This window comes from Diadema setosum, chromosome 3 (assembly GCF_964275005.1).
Source record: "Diadema setosum chromosome 3, eeDiaSeto1, whole genome shotgun sequence".
NCBI classification, from domain to species: Eukaryota; Metazoa; Echinodermata; class Echinoidea; order Diadematoida; family Diadematidae; genus Diadema; species Diadema setosum.
The window spans coordinates 28311778-28317123 of record NC_092687.1 but is presented as its reverse complement, the minus strand read 5'-3'; positions in this window follow the sequence as shown (position 1 = coordinate 28317123).

Sequence of the window (5346 nt, the reverse complement as noted above, 5' to 3'; positions counted from 1 at the left end):
TATCATAAAGATTTGGTTTTATTTCTTTTCTGTTGAGCATTATACATAGCCATTATTAACTTCATTCTGATGTTGCTGACCGTGTTTTTCTTCGTCATGACCCTTTCATTGATTTTATTTGTTCATATACTTTATACGCCTATACGCATTGTAAGGTACTGTGCTCGACGGAGTAAATCACAAGACTGTCTTCTCTTTAAACAACAACAACAAAAAAAGAAAACATTTTAAAGTATAACCCTCCTTTAACAGTTTTCTGTTGTCAACCATTCATATTCTAAAACAGGAACATTAGGTCTATACTCAGGCATTGTCAGGCCAAATCGGTCAACATGTCGGTAGAGGACCTACAGGGCCTCCTTCTGACATGCCGTAATATTCCTAGAGAATGGCTCCGTCGCGCATCATGTGTTGTTTTTGGAATCTCTTGCATGACATTTGTAACGTCAAATTCATACAATGGTGTAAAACTGGAATTAATTTATGACTTTCAACTGACTTTAGAGACGTGAATGACTTTCACTATTAGAAAGATATGCCATTAGCATCTTAGAGCAAATGGTGTTAAAGAGGTTACTTCTTTTGTGACCGATTTTAATTAAACTTCTGCTAGGAAGGTTTAACTCTTTATGTGAACATAAAGGAAATTGTTGTTACCATCCAATATTTTAATCTGTTTAGTTCTGTTCTAAATGCATTATCAATGCAGAGTCAGGTGACGTAACATAGTCATTTAAAGAAATGAGGTCATCACTTTCAGAAATCATTTGAGTGTTCCAAGCATTTACAGGAACTTCGTAGGGCATCATCAATGTCAAACCTATCTCATATCAGAGCTTATGATATTATTTTCATCTAGGGGAGAGTGAGGGAGAAGTGGGACAAAAATTGGGATTTTATGAATTTTCTCCTATAAATGTGCTGATATTTAGAATGGGGCACTCATGTCTCGAACCCAAAGACTACTGATGCTAGGCAACATGATGGGGTTTTGCTTCATGTTCCTAAAAGTCTTATATTTATGTTATTATTGATTTAAAAATGTTTCGGAACGGGGTTAAATGGGACATCACCTGGGAGACGTGGGACATTGGTTGGGGTAAAGTGGGACAAACAGTAGCTATAGGCTAGACAATTTTACAAGCATATTATATAACAATGTGTATGTCTGTTTGTGTGTGTGTGTGTGTGTGTGTTTGTGTGTGTGTTTGTTTGTTTGTTTGTTTTATTTTATTTAATCACGGGATAAAATGCCCTCGATCAGCCAGATGAGGCTGTTTTTCAGAGAGGCCGTGAGTACAGTGTAACAACAACAACAAAAACAACACAACAGTTAACAAATCAATCAAAGTAAATTAACGATAAAAAACAACATAAAAAACAACAAGCATAACATAATGAAATACATCACAATATAGCAGAAACTAGATACCAAGAACAAAAAAAAAAGAGGAATATAAACGTAACCACTAAACACAAACGATACAAAAGAGGGTGACACAAACAAATTCACGTAAATTCAGACAAATTAGCTCAAACATAGTTATGAAATCCACACTATAACACATACTCTAACATTCTTTCAAAAGCCTTCAAATTACATAGTATTCTTACATTTTTGGTGAGGCTATTGAATATTTTAACACTGGAATAAATGCATCCAAATTTCATGAAATTTGTTCTGGGTTTTGGAAGTATAATGATATTACGTGAATTACGTAAATTATATTCATCTATTTTGATAACTACTTTTTTACAGATAAATAATGGCAATAACTGGTGTAATAATTTAAAGATAGATATTGTCGCGTGTTTTTCCCAGCGATTCATAATTGCTTCTACGCCAGATAATTCATATAAGGCCCGACTACTGAAACGATTATCTACTAATAGAATGGGGCGGAGAGCCCTCTTCTGCAAAACACTTATTTGATTTGATTGTGTGTGTTTGTGTGTGTGTGTGTGTGTGTGTGTGTGTGAGAGTAGGCTCTATGTATGTGAGTGTTTGAATACCTACACATAAAGGGTTTCATCCCGAAATGTTATATATCCATTAGGGCCCATCAGAGATAGTTGCATTTAAAGAATCTTTTAAAGAAAATAAGATTTTTTTTTTTTGGAATTTTTTTATCATAACTTTGAATACAGGGAGAAGTGGGACAGTGATGATGTCCCAGTTCTCCCCAGCCCCCCTCCCCCCCCCCCCCAAACAATTCAAAATGGCGGCTAACATAAACATTTGGTGATTTTTTATTTTGCAAAATCTTTTAATGCAAATTATATACGTCGGGCTTAAATATAGCATAAAGTGCAAAACATTTCGACAAACAAGCAAGCAAGTGGGTCCGTCGAGAGTTTTAAAGACACATTAATTTCTTTATAAAATCATTGTTTGTTTTTTTTTCAGAAAAGAATCTCGTTCATCAGGAAGAGGTGCAGTACGTGTATGTGGTGTGTTTAATAACTGACAATGCGAGTGATTATATCAGTGATAATTTAACGGATGCAACCATTTAAACGTGTCCTCGCGTGGTTTTATATCTTTTGCCTCAGTCCTTGATTATCTAACATGGATAGACGATACGACCTCGTTCCCCTACTGATATTGAGTTTGTTTGTTTCCTTTAAACCCACTGTAAAAGGTACGTGTAACCTTACTTTTACTTATGATGGACCTGTGAGCGGGCTGAACTGGGACGCGGGAGAAGTGAGACACCTGTTATATCTCAACAAGTTTTGAACGAATCAGTTTTCTAGTCTTATCGCCTTTTAGGCATTTTGCGTCAGAATACAAGCACATGGTATCTGCTCTGCAACATTTCTGAGGGAAAGTTTAATTTTGAATTATTTTTTCCGGACACTTTTTTTTTTTCAGTTTTGGACATTCAGTGTGAAGGGCTTTCTGAATTTTGAAAGGATAGTGCTACTGCTTTGAAATTATGGACAGAATGTGTTGATGAGGCATGTTTCATTTCAATTTAATCTGATAATCCCTTCATTGTTGTTACTCTGGTGGTTTACTTCCTGTTTTTTGTCCCATTCATCGCACACCATGCACGGTTTGGTAAAGATTAAGCGCTTGAATAGACACTGTACTTCAGAGTCTCTTTTTCTCAGTTCACACTTTTCCTGAGTTTGTGCTTTGTTTCCAATATTTAGGTAGGTTAGGAGAGTCCATTTGATTTGAGTTATACATCATTCTAAAGCTTGAAGTCCGCTCTTCCAGAATATGTTCTTAACTAAAAATTCATGTCTGGCGACCTTCTGTTTTGTTCTGAGGTGCAGGGTCACATATGAACATTCCGTTGCAATTGCCATTCAAAGTATATCATTCATTGGATGCTTTCAATAATCTGCCATAATGATACTCTGTCGAAGCAGCAGTATTACGGATGGAGGCGTATATGCACAATATGATAACATGCTTTATAACGAGTAGGTCTACATCATCTGTTCGTTTAGCCAGAAACCGTTTCCAAGGTCAAAAGTGTATTCATCCAATCCAAAAACCTGAACAGCATCCCACAGGACTGACTGTTTGATTCATGCGGTATCAGTGTCTTTGACATATTTATGAATATTATGTTCGTAATACATTTGGCACAACTTATACATTGGGTAATTTCAAATTCGGTGTTAGTGCTAGTACTAGTACTAGCCCCCAGATAACAGCCTTAAATCGACCTTCAACACCGACAGTCAGATTAACGAGGCGACACTGATCAAAAATATCGATCACCAGCACTATAGGTGTCGGATCGCAGCACCGCGAGCTCCGCGGGAATTGCGCGACGAAAAGAAGTGATGGCGCATAGTTAAAGTCAAATATAAAACAAATTAGCAAAAACTGCTTAGTTTTAGACTCGTAACGAGGAAGACTGATTAAAATGCCACAAATGTCATCCCTTCTTTAAAACACCATAATCTTTATTTTGCTCCCAGGCTCAGATTTCTATGGCCATGTCTGGAGTGTTCGTGTTCTTTACGTGGGCGACCATTGCATTAGCATAGACTTTGCACGTGAAATGGAAGTGGCAACGCTAACACCAGCACCGAACTTGAAAATGAAGAAAATTATAATCCCTAGGGGCAAGTGTTAGTCAATAGACAAAAAGCACGTAAATCGCTAACAAAGACGGCTGAGCTCGGCTCAGCAGACGACATTCAACGCCGAGCCCAGCACCAGCAACCGGAAATACGTCATAATTTTTTGAGGTCAACTCCCAACAACGTAGTGATTTCAAGTTCGGTTTATCGCCGGTGCTAGTGCTGAGATAGCACTAGCACTAGCACCAAACTTGAAATCACCCAATTGATTTGTTTGTTTGTTTCTGTGTTTTCACCTGACTACATCTAATCTAATCTAATCATTTTTTCCCTCTATTTTGGTCGGTGAAGTTGACACATGATTGTATATTTTTCAGACGTGTTTGGCTTATTTGTTGTGTTTTTAAAACTTAATTTCTTGTTTATAAAAACATCCAGCGAATATGATGATGTAACCATCAACAATGTAAAATGCTAGGCCTATATTAATAAATCTAAGGAAGTGCAATGCTCTGTTGTCATGTTTCTTTATAGGGTACACCTCGGTTAATTTTGAAGACATGGCTCTTATGCTAATTGTGTTTGATTTTGTCTGATTTGTTTTCTTTTTCTGAGATATGAATGGTAATATATATGATCCTTTTCATCTGACAATGTTACTTCATCTACCGTTATATCAACCTTTTCCCCCATATGATGCTTTTAAAAACTCTATTACTTTATCTGTGTAATGTTTAAAGCAATGATTTTGCTGTTTTGCGGCAATACGCTGTGTAATGATATGAATTATGTGATGCGCTCTTCTGCCGTGTCATTTTTTTTTTCATATCATTAGGACCTATAGGCCTCCGATGATTCTAAGGTAGCATAGCTATGTTGACACCGGTCCCTTCTTGTGATGTTCCTTCTTTTTTTCCTAGAGCCAGATGGGAAAAGTAGGGTGATTTTGGCTCGTTGTTCCTCTCAGTCTCTGAATGATAATTATAAAAAAAAAAATGATAATGATAGAAAATTTCCTGAGGTTATTGGTATTTTCTTTCCTGGTAACAAGGATATAGAGTTAAGCTTAAACAACAGATATCCTTATTATTTGATGTTCCAGAAAAACGAATCTTTCAGATTTCTTTTCTTGGCAATGGTAACCACTAATGTTTATGAACGGAGGTCCCTTTAACCAGATGGTTGGGGTTAAAGGTGTACCACACTTATTGTGATTAGATTTTTAATCACTTTTGTTTGGGAACATGATTATGTTTAAATGACTAATAGAGAGAGAGGGAGAGCTAGACGAGTTTGGTA